Source organism: Falco punctatus (genome assembly GCF_963210335.1).
Source record: "Falco punctatus genome assembly, chromosome: 2".
NCBI classification, from domain to species: domain Eukaryota; kingdom Metazoa; phylum Chordata; class Aves; order Falconiformes; family Falconidae; genus Falco; species Falco punctatus.
The window spans coordinates 32856420-32876770 of record NC_137581.1 but is presented as its reverse complement, the minus strand read 5'-3'; the positions used below and the strand labels follow the sequence as shown (position 1 = coordinate 32876770).

At 45.0% G+C, this 20351-nt stretch overlaps 1 long non-coding RNA gene across 1 annotated transcript in view; it reads right to left on the bottom strand.

Annotated features, from left to right (window-relative positions):
• LOC308059184 overlaps positions 1–20351 on the bottom strand; it is a 47961-nt gene that overhangs the window by 22746 nt on the left and 4864 nt on the right. The window contains exon 2 of the long non-coding RNA XR_013926160.1: positions 1–20351. This exon is cut by the window's left edge and continues 22746 nt beyond it. This is a non-coding gene — a long non-coding RNA (uncharacterized lncRNA).

Below are 20351 nucleotides of genomic sequence, written 5' to 3'. Positions count from 1 at the left end.
GACCAATGACTTGACGCTGGCTCTGACACCCTGTGACAAACGTGGTGGTGTATCTATGTAGGAACCACTCTGAAGGCTGGCGTGTACAGTCAAGAACAAAGATACTACTGTCCTTGGTCATGCACTTACATACCACAACTGTGTCCATTTTTGTAAAACAAAAAGTCCAGCAAATACCATCCAATCAATCCATCCAATACACCACCAGTTGATGGCAGCTCAGAACAGACATAGCTCTCTGTCCATCCTCCACCGTGCCTGTACATCTGGGTAAGCAGAACAAAAGCTACGCAACATAAACGCTGCTCCCTTCAGTGCTGTCACCCTGGGTACTTGCCCCGACCATCTTAGTCCTTCCTGGAGGACTTTCCACCCTTCCAAAGGCATGAGTGCTTATCAAAATTGCCCTTCTCTGTGTTGTGTTCCCATTTACAGAGTGAGGAGACCCAGAAAGAGGACACTCCTAGTCCCATCGTCATGCTCATTAGTCAAGATGTGTTTGCAAGGCTTACTCAGTCGTACAGGAGGGAGATGGCTCAGAAGCTGGTCCCATAATTACCAGGGAGTTTCAGAATATCTTTTCAAGCAAAGGTTTACATCTGAGTTTGCAGGGCTTCAGGAACTGGCAGAATTGTTCTCTGTAACACCAACTAGCTTTTTTGTCACAACACTTAGCTGTAAATACAGCAACAGCATAGATGCAACCAGGAACAACTAAAAGATTAGCAATAGCTTTACACACAGCCTCAAATTCCCTGTGCAAGTACAAGCCTTGGATACAGGAGATAACACTAGCAATATTTTTCATTTTAAAGTGGCCTTGGCGGCGTGACAGAAATTCTCACTGGTAGATAGTGCTGGTGTGTGATGTACTTTCTGACATGACTAGTGGGAACTGGATGCGCAACAGGGCCACACATTTTGAAGCAGTGCCATTAATCTCCCAACTGTAAGCACCCATCTAGTATTTAATCTTTCAGCTGGAGTTGCTCTGTAAGGGTGAACTCACTCCTGGAATCATTCAGCTTGGCTCAGCTCCATTCAGATTCTGGACAAGCATCAGCATATTGCAAGGAGTGTCTGGTTGATACAATAATTCAACAAAAGAGGATTTTCTCCGGTGATAAACTGGGCTGCAGGATAAACTAAATAGTGTATATAAAAAACTAGAGCCAGAGGAAAGCAAGGCTGCCAGGTGAAAGTCTCAAACTCTTGAGCATAAATCAAGTCTCAGAAAGCAAGAAGAAATAGTGGCAGAGCTCGAATCAGTAAGGAATGGTCATTTTAGTAATTGTGTGGGTAAGAGATGGATGGATAGCTGCCTACTGGAACTATCTCTTCCTGCTAAGTACCCTTTCCTAACACTGTGACAAAGTCCATTAACATTAATGGAAAATTTCCAATTGACACAAGGAGCCTCTGAATAGGCTTATCACTACTATCTATGACAAGATTCAAACTTCAAGCCTGCACTAATAGTAAAGAGATAGTACAGTTGTCTACACTGATGCAAATAGGTACATGAAATCAGATGTCCCGAGGGTCTGAAGAACCATCAATTCTTCGCAACGGTTCTGTCTCCCATTAGAAATTAATTTGATTTCAACAAATATCATTTGGAGAAAGGATCCCAGGGGTCTATTTAGTCAGGTCTCATGAGTTTCCAGGGAAGATGAAACTACATGGAAGACAGAATGGTTTTGCAAGTGGTTTCTAAGACATAACCCAGAAGGTCAGCTCTGCTGAATGCTAGCAGGGCTCGGTACCGCTCTGTTCTGGATTTTGCGGCTGTGCAGCAAGCAGTTCTATTGCCATGGGACTGAGGGTGGGCAGAAGTGAGAAAGGCAGTCCCAGTTCCTTCCCAGTAAAAGTTCAGCCCATCTTTATTTTTAATTATTCCATCAACCTTTTGCCCTTTTGATGGCCCTGCTTTCAGGAAATGAAAACGGAAGCTGCTGTCTCTTTTGAGCCAGGCCATCAGTGGCTCTCAATAAACAGTCCTTTCTACCAGTGCCAAATATCATGAGAAAGGGCTATTGTGACAGAGCAAGTCAAGGTGAGATCAGATGCTCTGGCTTAATTGCTGCTCCAGCTTGGCAAAGGCTCTCCTTACAATCACAATATTTGTTTTGAAAGCAGGACAGTAGCTAGGAGAAAGGACTTTCCAGCTCATTTTCAGGAAACAGATGGAGAACTGGGCTTATACTGTAGTTCTTGACAAATTGTATGTGGTACTGCTGAACACTCGGTTCATAGGTTGCATTAGCCTTGACAGGTAGCTCTTTCCAACAGATGATAATGCAGCATTTAACATCCCTGCTCTGCTTTGCTAGATCACTTCCTCAGGAGAGGCTGAAACCCAGGAGAGCCGTCAGCAAGATTGTGATGGCCAAGGAGTTCCCGTGGCTGCCATGCGCACCACTGCACAGGCTCCCAGGGCTGCTCAGCCTCCCCAAGTGGAAGTAGGCACTTCATCCTGTCATTGCAGCTAGGACCAGAGAGGATCAGTAGTGCGCATCATCCCCATCCTCAGCTGGGTGGTTTCTTCCTGTGGTTATATCTCTTATAATAATAGAGGGTGGAGACACTTTTGAGATAGATTGGAGGTTATTGTTCTTTGGGGTGAATAAGAGGTCCAGATTACATGTGAGCCCCTCTAGGCAGTATCAGTGCAAAGGGACAAGACAGCACCTGCCCCAAAGAGTTTATGGTATTGATGATGGTTAGAGGCTGGGTGGAAAAAGGCTGGTGAGCAGAGGCACAAAGGTCTGCTGGGACCATGATGCTCAGTGTTGCCTTTCATTGGAAACTGGGATGGGGGAGTAGAGCGGGAGAAGGATGTGGGTGCCCGTGCCCCATCGGGAAGTATTGCACAGCTGGGGGCACACCTGGCCTGGGAAACCAGAAGCCCTTCTAGGTCCTCCCTCTTCTACAGAAACAGCCAGAGAATAATGGAGCTGCCTCAGGGAGCTGGGACCTCACCACGGGCCACCCAACCCTTTTACTGGTGCTTCCAAGTGTTTCCCATAATTGCTACAGGGATGTGCCCTTTACAGCTTACTTGCCCCCTCTTGCCAGGTACTTAAAAATGCTCAGATCCAGAGTGGCAGTAATTTAGTATATCTTCATCCCATCATCAGGATATCTGAGAGTTTCATCCCCTCATTTGGCACTATTTGTTGTGACAATTGAACAAAATACTACCATGTGTGTATATATACACACACGTGTATATATAATGCTTGTCTTAACGTAACACTGAGTACAATTGAACCAAGACATGAACTCAAAGGAAAAGTTCAGAGGCTAAGGGCAGCTTTTAAGCCTTCGGAAATACTGAAATGGAAACAAAGTGGGAATTGTCAAACATGTAGGAAATAATTTCTGCTTCAAATTTATTGAAGACATTGGAATTACTCCAAAGAGGAGCCGGTCCATTAAATCACTTAAGAGTGGCTGCACGGAGTCAAATCAAAAGTCTATCAAGATAGTGTCATGTCTTTGACAGTTATTGGTAGCAGATGCTGAAAAAGAACATAAGAAGGAGGGCAAGGAGAGTGGATCTAGCTAACCTCTAATAAAATCTGTATGTTGGGGACTTCTGGACCTATTCTCCACAGTGAGCTCACCTTATCCTTTCAGACCCAATGTTCACAGTCTCTTTCATTGACCTGTTTTACTTTTGGCTTTCCAAAAGTTTATGGCAGTGAATTTATGGCAGTGAAAATTTTACGACAGTGACTCTCCTCGCTGAATTATTGGCTGTGTGAAAGAGTATTCCCTTTAGTTTGCTTGAAATGTTCTGCTTGATCATTTAATTTGGTGTCCCCCGCTCCTTCCCTGCAATGAGCAATTGCACACTTTCTGGTCTGCCTGGAAAGCTGCATGATTTTAGATTTCACCTCATTCTCTTTTCCAGATTGAAGAATCCCAACCTATTTACTTTCTCCATAAAGAGGAGCTGATCACCTTTTTGACTCCATCTGTGCCTTTTCTATAGTTCAACTGTAAGGCCCCTCAAGAATATGAGTCCTGCCGCACCCATATAAAGCACCTTGCACATGTGTGTTGCCTTCCTCTGACCCAGCTGACATTACAGTCAGTCAGGAGGAAATTGCAAGATGCAGAATTTCTGCAGGTAGAATTTATGTAAATGGGTACAGTTTCTGCATTGCAGACTGGAAAAAAGATAATTTTGCCATCTCTGCCCCTCCACCAGAGTTATCTATTTCTAGTTAGCACAAGCGATACAGCTGCCTGGTGACGTTGCACTGTTCAAGGCTGGGCAGGGCAGAATTAATAGCAGGAGATACTTCAATGAAAATCGAGCACCAGGAAAGGAGTGATGTGTTTGGATTTGCTTTATACCCTAAGATGCAAAGCAGGTAGGAATACTGGACCAATTCCAGCTATATTGCACAGAGGCGTCCAAAGATACCAGCATTAAAGAGCCCTTTTATTTCCTGAGCCATGCCTCAGTAGTCAGGAGAACTTGTTCAGTGGGCCTGAAGCCAAAAGGCCCAACCGCCTGACTTTGCGAAGCTGATGTTTACTGTCCCTTGTATCACAAAGCTGCTGCCTGGAGAGCAGCTGGCCGGAGGTGTCTGGAACAGTCCGAGCCACCGTTTCATAAGAAACTCTTTCTACATCTCTGCTTTCCCACAAAGGCTCATATTTTGTAATTGCTGGTGGGCAGGAGGCTGATGAAATGCATAGCTGATCTGAAAACATAAAAAAGCAATAGGCAAGATTTAAAAATTATACCAGTCATGGTTAGGCCTGTGAAGTACATGACACACAGTCATTACGCAAGGAGGAACAACAAATGCACTGCCCCCGCCACCGGCCGGTGTCCTGCCTGTGGTGCAAGGGGTGGTTAATTTACACCTCACTAAAAGCCAGATTATAAATTCATTGTCCTCTCCCTTCCTCCTCCTCTTCCACATCCTCTCCGGAATGTAGAGCTGATTTGTACCAGAATCATTTTAATTACACGCTTATTTTTAAAAAGCCTCAAACTTCATCTTCTTGTGCCTGAGACCTAAGGTTGTCTGAAACAGAATCCCCCTTTGAATCAGAAATGGGCTGAAATGCAGTGAAATGCAGTAGTGTCGACTCTGACACCCTGGGAACTGTGAACTCTGCCTCTCTTCTGGTGGTCCCTTTCAGTTTGGGGGGAGGAGGTCAGGAGTGAAACCAAATGAGCCAACACCTTGCTGGTTCCCGGTCCCCATGGAGAAGTGTGGGATTTGGCTTTCCCATGCTCTCAGCCTGGCAGACAAACACCCTCCCCAAAAAAACCCTGAAAAGCAATGAAAGCTGGTGAGTCAGTAATTACTCACCCCATCAACATTTAGCTACATGCATGCTGCCTCTTTGTGCCACCTCCTTTGCCCCTAGGTCATGGATCAGGGAACTTAATGGAGGGTTACAGACCTACTGTGTGTCTCTTTCACCTCTGCTGATTGTAGCCATCATCATATGAGCTCTATAGCCCACCTGCATGGATCTGCCTGGGGATGGATGCCATGGCTGCCCCTTCTGACCACAACATGTGTGGATGCAGTGCCTAGGGACATGGTTTAGTGGTGGCCTTGGCTTGGGTTAACCTGGGTTAACGGTTGGACTTGATGATCTGATAGGTCTTTTCCAATCTAAATGATTCTAAATGATTCTATGAATCTGTGTTGGTAATGTTGCTGGGGGAGCACTAGTGCTCCAGCATTTCATCATGATCAAAAGGAAAGAAGATTACAAAGGTGATTTCAAAAGTTGCGTTGTGACTGAAAGGCTGTGTCCTTTCCCTCTGACTCTCCTCTGATGTTCACAGCCCGTGCCAGGGAAAAAAAAAAAAAAAAGAAAAGGGTATTGCTTAGACTCTGAGTCCCAGCTGTACCAAGGCCAGCTTATCCCAGTTTGTAGAGGATGCCTCATTTTGCTATGATCTGAACATCAAAAATCTCCAAATACTCAAGCACCACAGATTGCCTAATACATTCCTTGGAGACCTAACGGGAAACAGGTCCCATTTGGTTTGTGACACATTAGGGTTATGCAGATAAGAGACAGAGATGTTGGATTTTCTGGCTCGCTTACTTCATCATGAAAGGTGCAGAAGACACAGCAGCCTATGCCATCACAGGGTGGAGGTATTTATATGGAGCACACTCGGCTTGGGAGGTAGGTCTGAGCTGCTTGTGAGCCACCCTCACCTGCTGACCATCTCCTAGCAGATGAGAAACGGACTTTTGCACAAGCAAGACCGGGGTCCCATTTTGCTAGAAGGATTTTGTCAAAACTTCCCAAATATGAGGAGAATCGTCAAATGAGGAAAACATAATGTTTTAGAAGAACTCCAGCCTCTCAGGGCTACCTCAGCTGCCTGAATGTTGTTGTGCATTGTAATGGCGAGACAGTTGTCAACAGGGTTGCTCCTCAGAGACAAACAGAGGCAGCAGTGTTTATTTCGGCTGTTACAGGGGCAGCCTGTGTATATGATTCATGACAAATGAGCTTATCTACTGGGAACTTCCTTGAGTACCTAAAAATTCGTTCCAGTTTTTATGTTCACTGGTAATGATACGCGTAAAGGGAAACTGAGTGCACTGTTTTTATTCCTGCCTGAGTACTTGTGTTTTCCACATAAAGAGACATGAAGATGCTGCTTTGCAACCTCCTCTCCTCCTGGGGACAGGAGGAGGGTATAGTTGCTTTTAATTGAGTAAACCATTGTCAGGGCACAGTCCACAAGTCTCCAGCTACCCTGGCAAGTGGCCAGACAAACAAGATTGCTCCATTTTGAGCCTCAAGTGTCATTGAAGTGTGACATATTAGCAAGAATAGCCTTGGATGGAAAACATACCTCAACCTGTGACTCAGCAAGCTGTGAAGCAGAAGTCTCTCGCTCTGTCTTCTTATTTTTACAGTCTGGGAGAATCTCTGTTTCTAATAGCATGAACCTCATCTCAGCAGTGAAATTGCTCTCTGAGCAACCTTCCTAATTACATCACATGCAGCCCTCTGCTCCCTTTCACTGATAATCACCCAAGCACCTTGTGGCTAACAAGCATATGCAGCTTTCGCTTCTGCGGCAAGCACCATTAGAAAAGTATTAACGTACTTTAGCTTTCTGTAATGTAATGAGGAGTTTTATTGTTCTTTGTATAAAGTTGACCATGGACGTCTGCTTTTCTTTTGCATTTTGTTCCAGCTCACCCATCTGTTCTCTGTGGTGGAATAAAGGAGGTAGGTTGGCATCCGGTTAGCCAGCATTTCACAGACCAGCACTGGCTCATCTCCAGTTTCAGGATTCTTGCTCCTGCACACAACCTTTAGATGTGTTCAATGCTACACGATGCTACATTACATTACATTATATTACATTACATTATTCTATTCTATTCTAATTTTAATTTTCTTGTCCTCGTCTGGATGCCAGGTCAGATGACGTGTACTTCAGACCCTGTAAATCAAATAAATCAGATGTCTGTAAATCAGATATTCCATAAATGTGTTCGCCATGGCAAAAAGCCTCCTCTTCTTTCCCACCTCCTGACTAAGGCCTCATCTGGAGTGCCCTGTGCCACCGTGGGGATGCAGGCAGAGTCCCTTCCAGCTGGTGTGCTGCTGATTCAGTGGTACTTACAGGAGCTGCACCACCCATTGCCAACTGTTCTGTGAATTAGATATGCAGGAATTGCCATGCCAGAACAGGCCGCTGGTCCATCTAGTGGCTAATGTAAGATTTTTTAGAGAAAGACATAAAAGGCTTATAATGAATCCAATTAGTCAAGGTTATACCAGTGGGGGATATTTCTCCCTGACCTCAGCTGGTTATCAGATTATGTACCCTGAAGCATGAGGGTTGATAGCCTTTGTCATTTCAGTGTATCTGGAGTAGCTGCAGATGCTCTGTTTATTTATATTTATGTTTAGGAACAAATTCAACTCATATACACGAGCTTGCAACTTCTGTAGTTTCAGTGGTGTCAAACTGGCAGTAAGTCAGATAAATCTATTGATTAAATACATGTTTTTGAACATGGAAGAATAATGTTAAGCTTTTGATATTTTTTTTTCTCCACACCAGAAAATAGATCTGTTCCTACAGAAGAGCATTGCTTACACTGCAATATTCTTAAACAGATTTTTTCAACATGGGCACAGCAATTTAAAAAAAAAAATATCAACAAAACCAAACAGCTGGCGTTTATTGAGGCAGACTTTTCACAGGAGCAAGATCAATCTTAGGAAAGTAAACCTCAAGTGCCTACTGTAATATTGATATGTACCTCAGACTTCAGCGTTTTTTAATGCATTTTTAATGAAGAAACACTTTATAGAAACACAGTGTGCCACTTCAAAATATTGCTGTGATATTTTCTGTTGAATTCACCTGGCTCTAAAAAGTAACGCAATAGCAGTGAAGGTAGGTATAAATTGCCCCCCACATCCCAGTGTTTATTACAAATGTGACTTCCATTTGTGAGAAGGGAGCGTATACGTGAGTGTGTGTGTTTGCTTGTGCATTTATAGGTCTGGCATCAACCTGGTCGGCTGTTCACAGTGAAAGGTTGCTGAGACCTGTATGCAAGGACCAGTTTCTGTGATGAATTTAACCAGTCCTCTTCACGGTATTCCAGGTGGCTCACTGCCTCTGTGTGTGAACAGAATTCATCCTGCAGATTTCTCCTGGGTTTTGCTGTGAATATTACTTTGAGTATTCACTGATTTACATACAAATCAAGTCCTGTACTGATCACCTAAACCACATGCTGTTATGTCTACTCCCTGATGGGGATGCAGCCAAGTCATCTAGGGGCTTTCAGGAGAAGTGCATGTACAATACATGCAGCTGGTTTTGGAGAATATCCATTTGTAAAAGGTGTGCATAGTATGCTTTTTACATTACTGACATATTCATTTTTAAAAGGTAGAGAGGCAACAGGAGAGGTGCTGTATGAATCAGAAGATGAAGTGTTTGCTGTAGAAACTACCTCTCATGCAATTAATAGTGAAACATTTGTTAATATCTGGTGAACACCTGCATATACTATTACTAAGAATAACATTTAATTCCAGTTTCTCCAGGAGAAACATTGCAGAACCATGCCTCTTTCCTATGATGTGGTACATTTGAAATAAAACAAGAGCCTGGTGCTTGGAAGAATTCCTAAAGCTTCCCCAATTCATCAGTTGTCCTTCTTCAATGCCTCTGAGTTCATTCCCTGATATGTCATTGTGTCGCAATGCTTTTCTGCAGCTGTCCCCCCCACCTTCACACAGGGTTTAAGTGACATATTTCTTCTAATGCCCCTTGCAGGGTTTCAGATGGTCATTTACACCCGTGCCAAGGGATTGCACAGGGTGGATATTTGCATCACCTGCCATTAGCACATAGGAACACAGTGTCCTCAGAATCCCCTTCCCTGCTGGAGGACGAGAGGCTATTCCAGAGACTAGCCCAGAGGCCAGACCTGTCCACAGGTGCATGGGATGGCCTGTCCTGATTAGATCCACCCTCCGTTCTCACTGGGAGCTTGTTCACAGCAGACCGTCGCTACCATTTGGTTTGAGTTGCCTTTCTGTGGAAACTTGGGTGACAGAAAAGTTCAGAGTTTGGTGAGCACCTGGGCTAGGGCATGTCTGGAGTGTGCCTCCAGATGAGGAATGTGGACGTGTGCCCAGGTAGAGTGATATAGATACAACTGTACAGTATCTAAGTTAAGCTCCTCTTCTGAACTACCACCTGGAGGAAAGTCTCTCCTTCTGCACTACAAATTAAACCTAAAAGCTGGAGACAAGCAATAACAACCCTCTATAACCTAACCACAAAGAGAAGTAGGGCATTTAGACTTGCTGGAGGCTCAGACACACTTTCCACTGGTGTCGTGCTGGGATAATAATCAACGTCTGGGCTGCTCTTCCAGCCTATGACTCAACCATGCTGAATCATCCTACTCTAAAAATTGGGTGAACAATGAAAATGTGGATTGAAAATCAAAGATGATGCAGGATGGTGCCTACCTCCTTCTCACAAACATTCATCTTCACATGCTTTCTGAATATTTCAAAGTGTTTTGGTATGTATTATCCTGAAATGTTTTTTTTCAGCTCTGGCAGTTAATGAAAACTCATCAAATGTGGTATTATATTGACACTTAGATGCATGCTATCTCTATTACTTGTTCTTCTCTATTCATTTTCATGAACATAAAAGTTGAGGAGTTGAACCTAGGTTTTTGATTAATATACTGCTTGTTCCTAGCACAAGGATTTCTGTAGAGGATGAACTGCAGCAAATGAATCCTGATCAGAGTGCCAGTGAACCTACTGGAGTGATCCCAGACACGAATTTGTCCCCCCATACCTACTTGGACTTTTTGCCTATTTACAAAGGATTTGGCTGAAAAATCGCTTGGCTTGAGCATGTCTAAAGTTCAGTTTATTTTTACTGACTTGGGTCCTGCAGGACTCCTAAGGATCGCAGGCACCAGACAGCTGTGTTTAGCCTTGTCTCTTACAGTAACGTCAAGGAAACCTATCATAACTGGCAAGCCTTCTAAAAACATGAGTGCTCATGGATTACAAAAGGAGAAAACAGTCAGATTAAAATAAACTGTTACCAGACAAAAAAGACATCCACCCTTTCCCCCCATAACTTCTTAAAAAACCAGGGAATTTGCTTTGATCAGACTTTAAGGTGAGAGCAGATCTCCTGGAAGTTATCTTCAAGCTAACAAAATAGTGATAAGGAATGGAGGAAATGGAGCCAAGATATGGCATGTTTGTTAAAAGACAAAAATGTGGCCATTGTGACAATCGCTTCCAAGATCTCCCAGAGAGGACATTACAGAAAAAGCCTAGCCGAGCCCTGAACAGGATTTCCATTCTTGCACAGTTGGCCTGTTTGTGTGGCTTAGGCATTACATGGAAATATTCTCTGGAGGAGACACAGAGAGACTTGAAAATTCAGCCATCTCTAGTTTCTGGGACAGTCAAAGTATAGAGTGCAAGTGAAAAACAAAATTTAAACCAAAAAAACCTCCAAACCCCAAACCAAATTAAACAAAAAAGCCCCACCCAACAAAAAAACATCCAAACCCCTCGATATTGGTCTCTGTTGGGGAGCTGAGCCACTAAGGGATTTCAAAGCCAACACATGCTCTTGCCCAAACTTCTGGAAACTCTAGAAGAATGAGTTTCCCAAGGGAACATTTCATGCTATGGAAAAAAGGCTATTAAAAAAAATAGAAGTTGCAGAGAATTTGGCCCACCTAGTCAATGCTACACTAGTGTGAATCACTTTACCAGGTCAGGCTGGACAACCTGCTCAGCTGGAGCTAGCCTGCTGTAAACCCAGCTTCACTAGCCAGTTGACAGAGGGTTTGTGTGAAGCAGCTGGAAGACCCCTGTGAAAATGAGCCTTTAATTTTCATGGAGCAGTTCCAGGTTTAAAATGGAGTGAGTGAGATGAGAATTTGCAGTGAGAGAGTGTGGCTCCATCAGCCTGAAGCCAGTGGGAGGGATGGGGAGTCTCCCTGCCATGGGAGGAGCAGCCAGGTCTGTCACCAAAACGGGAGGCGCCTGAGAGTGAGTAACCCCATCCTTAAAAAGGTGTCTGAGAGAGGTGGGATGAATGATCCTTGTGGAGTCCTTCCCTCTTTCCACTGACTGCAAGAGAAGCACAAGCAATGTTTTTGACTCTTTTCTCAGCCTTTACACCCTTAAAAATCTGAGTCTGGTGGAACAACTCAAGGAAAATGGCTTATTGCCCCTGCAGGTGCCAAGGCTGAGGTGCAGATAAGCAGAGGACTCCCTGTGTTATCAGTCAGGTCTCCTCCACCCAGCTATATTTAGAGGGAAGAAGCCCAACAGCACAAACAGGATTTGCGCATGCGGTTATCTTGTTTGTCTAGATTTTGAGTAGCAGCAAATTGCTTGACAGGGCATTCAGAGGAAGGTGAAAACAAACAGCCTTCCATCTGGAGTTTCTCTGATAGTACAATTTTTTCAAACTGAGAACCCAGCATGACCTAAAGTCACATGGAAAAAGGGTCAGAAGTGGTCATGGCTCTGAAAGAAATCGGGGGCTTGCAAGCTGCTTGTCAGCAAGGACTTCTGCTTAGCACATGATTTCCACAGTGCAGTTTTGTCCTGGCTGTGTAAGATACAATGCTTAGATAAGAACTACAAAATGTAGACAGTAAAAGGACTTTCTTTTTAAACTTGTGGTGGTTGCGCTAAGGGTAACCCAGGTCTTACCTGGTATATTCATGATAAGGGACAGTAAATGCAAGGGATGTGCCTTGCACGTCAGCTCAGAACGTCTTGACTTTATGTACTGCTGGGTAGTGTCTGATGATGCTGTCCTGAAATCATGTAAAGAACAGGGAGTCATCCCTGCAGGTAGTTTGGTAGTTTGCCATGTGTCCTGAGTCCCAGGATCTCTTTGGATGTTGTTGGTGTTCAGGGCATGACCTGGCCCTTTCAAGGCTTGTTGTTTATTGAGTCTGATGCATATCTATAATTGTGAATTAATATGCTGACTACTAGTCACTCCCATTCTTGCTTAAAAGATGCTTTTCTCAAATTCCAGACATCTTGCAGCTCCTGGATCTTAGGATAAAGAAGGGCAATTTAATGGTGCCATTTATGTACTTTTTGAATGTTACGTCAATTTTTGGCTTTGTTTCCCTTGACTTGGCAGCAGGACTGTTTTGCTTCATACCTAATTTCTTCCAAGCCCTTACCAGGCACTGAGTCTGCACTGTCAAGGAAGGCAGGAGAGGGAAGCCATGGAGAGTTGTCATAGTCCTTGGCACGGCACACCATGACTCCATCACTGCTTCAGAGCAGGAGCAGGAGCAAAAAGGCAGCATGAGCAGCATGTGCACTGTGGAAAGCAGTGAAGCAGGGCCCTCCATCCAGCCAAGCACCGCAGCTCAGTTAGGAAACCAGAGCAGTCCTCACTTTCCTTCACAGTCCAATGGCCTGCACAGACATTATGCAGCTCTTTCTATGGTTTTCCAGTTCTGTGTTTCTCCTCACATTGCTACTCCCTTGCCCTTCAGACCTTCCCCCACCCTACCCCATCCCATCCCGTCCCATCCCATCCCATCCCATCCCATCCCGTCCCATCTCATCCCATCCCATCCCATCCCATCCTGTCCCGTCCCGTCCCGTCCCTGCCAGCTGGCCCCAGGCAACTCAAATGACACGGTGGGGCAGGACAGCCTCTCCCCATCCAGGTGCAAAAGCGGCTGTTGTTCCTTCACCTTCCCTAGCCAGCCATCACGCCCACATCCAACTGCCACTAAGCAAAGCAGCATGAAGCCAGCGGATTTGCATACATCTGTGCAAGCTTTCTGTGAGGTCTGAGTGGCTGAGTTTCACTTTGGGTTTCAGGCATATCTGGAGCCAGACAGTGGTGGATCTCAGCAAGTGTGCAAGTGATGTGTTCTGCCCTGCCAGGTTGGGTATTCCGCTGTTGGATAATTCACTGGCTACTTATACAGATACTTAAAGGTTCCCTTTACTGGGCCTACAATTGTTGTCAAGACTTTGCTGCTTTTGTCACTGATACCTGTAAGGGAAGTCTCTGGGATTGTTTAGTCTTTGGAAGAAATGACCAAAGCGGTGGTGAGGGTAGTGGTGGTGGGGATATAGTACCAGTTTTCAAAAAGAATAAACATTGCTAGCAAGAAGGGTGTGCTCTCCATGTCCTTGGAGGACAAGACAAAGTGGAAGTGCCTTCAGTTATCAAAAAGAGAGATTTTGCTTAGGTACTAGGGAAAAAATTCTCATGGTAAAGATGATAGTGCAGCCATGGAACAGCTTATCAGGGAGCGTAGCCTCCATCGTGGTGCCAGAGCAGGAGGTGGCAGAGGTCCAGCACAGATTAGATCAGTATCTGACTCCGTTGATCAACTGTAGAACAGACAGATGGACCAGGTGACTTCTCAAGGTCTCTTCTAGCCCTGTTTTCTCTGACTCATTTATAAAAAGTAGCACCAAGAAGCTGCAATCAGTGCAGTTTTGGAGCTATATTAAGATGGGTAAGAAAGGACCTCTACCCAGGAAAACCTCAGGTCAGCAGAGATGAGACAAAATGCGCCTGGGGGATAAAAGAGGCAGAGAGAGGGAAGCCGGGTTTCCCAAAGCTGCCCAGTAACAAGACAGTGGGGAGGAATCTGTGCTTCTGGAGCCAACATTTAGTGGCTGCCTGACCAGAGGCTGGCCAGAAACATTTTCTGTATTGACAGTGGGTCTGAAGTTTGGTGAGTTTTAGATTGCTTTCAAATACTTTTAATATTTTGTAGCCCTATCAGAAGGCTACAAAACTGCCCATTCTGCCTTTCAGAGGCCAAGATAATGCCCTGAAGTACTTCAAATCCCTTATCAAGCCCTGTAGCACACAAGGTTTTGCTCACACAGCCCCAATGTCAGATTTCCACGTGATGCTTTTCTGCAGAAAAGCCCAAGAGCTGAGGAGACATCCATATGATTTGATGAATCCACAAAGTTCTCTCTGTCCTTCTTTCCTTTTCACCATAGGAGAGCAATTGGCTGGTCATCTGTGAGCTGAAATCCCAAGGCATGTAGGATGATGGTTTCACTGAGAGAGGGCTGCTGAAGAACCAGGCTGCAGCAGCAGCGGCGGCTGCAAAATAACTTAGGCTGCTTCTTCAGCTTCATTTGTGGAGCTGGGAGCGTTTAATGAATTAGGGAAAAGAATAGTTATATTAATCATTTGATCTTGATCTTTTTGCACTCTAAGTCACAGTTACTACCTGAGGGACTTTCACAGGCTCAGCTGGAGCTGTCACACTTGATGCTTGAGTTTGGAGCACAAAAAGCCAATACACACACACACAGAGGGACGTGCATGGAGGCAAGCCTGCCTGTCCCTGGTCCCTGGTCATTCCCTGTCAGCAGAAGTGGCAGCTCCCAGCGTGATGTTATCTCCTGGAGCTGGGGCAGATGGCAAGGAGGTCGGTAGGAAGTGCGAAGCAGGGAACCTGCCTCAGGTCTTTGTATTTCCCCGTTCACAGAACAAGCAGCGTCCAGCTCTGTGCTTACCGGAGGGGAGTCAGAGGTAAGTCGTGCTCCTGGCCGTGCTGGCGAGCCTCAGCAGCGTGGGCAGCGGGCAGTGGGAGGCTGCGGCACGCTCCCTGCCAGCGGGCTGCTCTGCCAGGGCAGGGGAGGAGGGTGCTGGCAGGTAGAACAGCACCGCCGACACGGCACGCCAAGCCCCCGCAGCCTGGCAGGTGGACGGGCTCTGCCAGATTGCCTGCGAGCCAGCAAACAAATCAAGCAGAGTCGGCGGCATCTCCAGGCAGCTCAGCTCCCGCAGGTGGTGGTTTTATTTCCAACATCAGGGGAGGAATGCTGAGTCTCTGCAGAGAGATGAGGGAGAGGGAAGCTTGCTTTTGTTCGCTCCGATTTTTTGCAGAGACACCAGAATAGCCTTTCCCAGCACTGGCTTATTTGCCTTCTGTGTGAAGAAAGCAAAAGCTGCTTAATTAAGGAGTCATGTTGATAGATTTTTACCCTTTTTTTCTTTCTAGGAATTAATCTGACTCACTAAACATGCTGCATGGTCATGTGTTCCTTACAGACGAGCTCGTTTCTGTTTACCCATCACAGCACACAGCCCTGCACTCTTTTCTAGCTGTGAAACCACAGCACTGAGCTGGTCCTTCGTGACTTCCCAGTAGCTCCGACAGCCATCCCAGAGCTTCCTCACAGGAGCACTCTCCCTCCTCAGCAAGCTCACTGCTAGGAGCCCGCTGCTTTTGGTCCGGCTGCTCTGTATTTACGCAGGGAAGCCCAGGATAGCTGTAATAAACCCTTTTCAGCAATGATTGATGTTTCTGTTTTAGTGGGCAGTGGTGGCATTCTTTGGGGGATCTCACAGTCTGTGGGAGGGCAGGGTATCCTCCAGTCTAGCTGCTGTTTGCCACTTGGTATTTATTAGTAGTAGTGAATAACAGGGAGAACTAAGTTCATCCTCTCCCCTGGGAGCTGTTTGTGTTATTTAAAATAGCAGAACAACCAAATCAAAACCAGGAGCAGACTCTTAGGGATATCATCCCTCCCAAAACTAGCACCACAATAATCCTCAAGCCTTGCAAATAACTTTCAGCATCGTACATCACCCTGTTTCAATGAACAGCCACTCTTGGAGAATGCCTCAAAGAACAATAATCTCTGGTAACTTTCAGCAGTAGAAGTGTTTGATAAAAGTTCCCCCTACACGAAGGGGAGCTTGCAGATACAGCATCTTCAGTCTAGAAGTTAATCCAGTTGGGAAGCCTTTGACCCACCACAAGTTGGTGGACAAATTGGCTTCTGAGGAGATGACGAGTTGTGTCCCAGAAGATCCCACAAGTACCTTTGTGCAGTGGACTGAAATGAATCATCCCGCAAGCCCATGTGAACTGGAAATGGGAGTCGGTATTGGTATAATAAAGACTACATGGTACGTGCAAATTTCCCATCTCTGCTGCTCTGCTAACCAAGGTTTTCATGTAATCAAGAACAAGGGAAGGCCCTGTCAAGGACAGTTTGGTGATGTGAGTATGATGGCTCTAGCAGAAAATCACTGTCAATTCATAGGAAACACACAAGACTTGACCTGAAGTCTCTTATGGAAGAAGAACAATAACATCTGTCGTTGCTGGCCATCGAATGTGGTCAGCCAAGGCTACAGACTAAGTACTGACTGCCTTGGATGGTCCCCACCTGAATGCTGAATGAAACACATGCAACAGCGTGTGGAGTGAAGCCATGCCCTGTTGCAGTTCTCTACAAACAGGCTATCGATGTGTAATTGTCTCAGATGTGACCTGCACAGTGGCAAGCCTGTGCAGGGCAGCAGGGTACCTGCTGATAACCAGTGATGGATGAATGTCCATGTGCAGCACCATCTGGCAGAGCTGGAGCTGGCCCTATCCATTTGTTACTCTGAAGGAAACCCCAGGAAAATGAGGAGTTCTCTGTGTTTCACTGATCCGTCAGGAAAGACGAATTGACAAGCTGAGGGCATCTTGGCTAAAGACACAACAAAATAGCCTCTGGGTCAACGGCTTCGTTGCTAAGGCCATTACCCTTGGACATAACTTCAGAAAGGTGGGGGTTTTTTAAAGTGATTGAGGTGACAAAGGATTTTATTATCTTTGTTACTTTATTATCTTTGGTGCATGAATTTAAGAAGTCATCTAAGCTCCAGCAGCACTGATTTCCAGATGCAGGCATTAATGATAACTATGATACAATGATAAAATATTGAAGTTGTTGAAATGTGATCCAATTTCAAGACTCTGTGTAGGGCACAATCCACATTACTAGAGTCTATTTAAAGATATTTACTTGGCTACAGATGAAAAGGAAATGATAAGAGGATAGTATTAACATAGATACTTCAAGAAGAAGTAGGGGGTAGGAACTGTTTAAGCTGGTATTCACCACAGAGAAGTATCTATTAAATCTCAACCTAGGTATTTGCCAGTGTTGCGCTAGTTGCTGCAGTGGTAACATCTTCTTGAGGGGCGTTAATAGAAGTTATTAAAATATAAAGTAAATATTTACAAATGACATTTTCATAAATGGGCACGATGGATGCACATGCAAAAACTTGTTTGGGTGAAAGCAGAGCAGTTGCAGACACAGAGCGACTGCTGGCACATGTGAGTAGCTGCTGGAATTTACCTTGAACACAAATATGTTCATTTGCATGGTTAAATGTTGGCTTCAAGCAAGCACCTGGATTTGATGCAATTAATGGATCTGGTGGGTGCTATTCCAGTCACCCAAACACTCATGAGACAGACCTACAAAGTAACTGAAAAAGCTTAGTAAAGGGTTTTCTTCGGAATAAGTTTTATGGTTTTATTTACCATCTAACTTCAGAGCTTTTCTGGCTTATTTGGCCATGTCTCTAGCTCTTCAATAAACCCATAGAAGTTCTGAATTCCTCTCTTTTTTGGTAATTAGAATTTTCAATTCCATAGTAATAATTTTTTCACGGGAACTAGGGTTTCAGGGGAGCTTGGTTCGGGGTCTAATGTGGATGAAGAGCATCAGCAACCACCATCTCATAAATCCTTTGGGAAAGGTTAGCATTAAAGCAAGGCAGGACAGTCCTCCTTCCACGCTGGCAGGAGATCTGGCAAGCTGGCTGTATGTCTCAAGGTGAGAAGCCAGTGTCTGACCAGGGATCACGCATCACCCTGGCTCTTCAAGATGCCAGGTTATGCCACTCTGCTAGAGGCTTCATCTAAAAGTACAGCAAATAAAACAGTGATATTAACTTCCTGCCCTGCAATACTGGTTTCCGTACACTCCACATAGAGTTGCAATTAATGGTCGTAAAGAAACAAAATTAAATTCTGAAAAATAAACTCTTTTCCTCAGGTCTAACTTGCCTGGCAGAGATCATGTTTATTATCTTCTAGAGAGGTGATTGCCAGGCACTGAAACAAGTTACCACACATCTTTCCCCTCTCCACACCCCTCTTGCTTGCTTTGCAAGCATTATCACAGTGGCTTGATGCTAAGGCTCTAAGGAGCTTGATGAAGACTGATTTGAGCGCGCAATGGATCCCATTTCACTAGCACACTCAGGCAGTGTATATAGAACACTCTGGAAAATGCCACCAGAAACCTGGAAACATTAGTCTGAACCTGGAAAAGTCTACCATGTTCAAGACACCTGAGGAAATCTGTCTGCACGGCCTCTCCTTTTTTTCTGTCCATAAGAAATTATTATAGAGACACAAAACAGAATGTGTGTATGTCCATATACCACAAATGGTGGAGGAATGGTCATATCTCATTTTGGAGTGACCAGGTGTCATTTACACAGCATGGTGCCAGGAGCACACCATAAACTCAAAGTGTATCTTGGTTTGCCTCCCTCACCTACTCTGAGAAGATCCATCCTGGGCAGATGGTGAAGACAATGTCCAAGGAGCCCAGTCTCCAAGGAGGACCCTGAGACATAGGTAGAACATGTCCCAGGTCTCTGTTTTGTTGTCTTGCCACTATGACTGTGCCCTGAGACTGTTGTGCACTAAGAACTGGGTACCACCGACCTGGTCCCTTCATGACTAAGACAGAGATTTTGAGGCTCTGCTTTGTGTATGAAGAGAACAGACTTCAGCACAAAGACAAATATAACCTGTAAACATAGTCATATCTATGCAGCTGCCTTTGAACTCCAGCTTCTGTCCTGAATCTGTATGTAGCTGGTCCTTAGCATTTCACAGGCTCATGCAATGGTGGGATAAATCAGGCTGGAGCTCCAGAGCAAGCCGGCAGGCATTGCTCCTCAGCTTTATGGCTCTGTGCTGAATCACCTCCAGCACTGTTTCCTTGTATTGTTGCCAGGGGTCTCCCAGTAGCAGCAGAGAGGTGTGTTAGTGGTATCCAAAAAGATACCAAAAAGATCAGCAAGATCTTTGTTTTCTTAGTGTCTGTTTCAAGGCTAAATAACATTTTAACCTTCACGCTCATGTTTAAGTGATGTACATGTATGTGCAAGGGCTTAGTGTAAGTTTTGGAAGACCCTAGAGCCTCCAGAGCAGTGAGAAAGGATGATGAGAAGGTGAAGGAGCTCCTTCACTGCTCATGTCTGCTCCGTAGTGTGCACACTCTACTAGCCAACGTCCGATTCACCCCACAGCATAATTTTTAGTTCACTTTAGAAAGTAGGTTGTGTGCAAAATAATATGTACAGGGACTGGAAGCCTGGCAATTAGCAGGGGAGCTCTTTGACAATATAGAAACATTCTGTTAACGCCAGTTATTTTTATGCCTGGCTTCTGCCCTTCACAGCCTCTGCATACAGAGCTTTTTAACCAGATGTCCCTTTGATGTTCAGCCCAAATCAGTGTGAGTACTCCTTTTCTCCAGCCCCCTTGCCTCAGCACCATCCAAAAAAAAATGTGCTTCATCTCTTGCCCTTCTATTTCTGCCTGTACCATTGAAGATGTAACTTGGTGTAATTTCCTTTGCACACCATTGCCCTTGCTGTCTCTTAAGGGAAAACACTTCCCTCTGCACAATATAGGTAGCAGAGGAGCCATCAACTGTTTAAAAAGTGATGGCTCAATTCTGTAAGCATGAGGACTAGAAACTGTGAGGGGCATCCCAGAAAAGTTGGGGTGTTGTTCAGAAGCTACTATTGTGTTCAGGAGCAAAACCAAAGTTCATCAGCAATATGACCTTCCTCAGAGTCAGAGGATTTGGGGCTGTGATGGAGTTCCATCTTCGGGGTAAGCGTGGCTTTCTGTTTTCTTCATCTCTCTTATGATCCAGTAGATTCAAATCCATCTTCTCTCCACTTC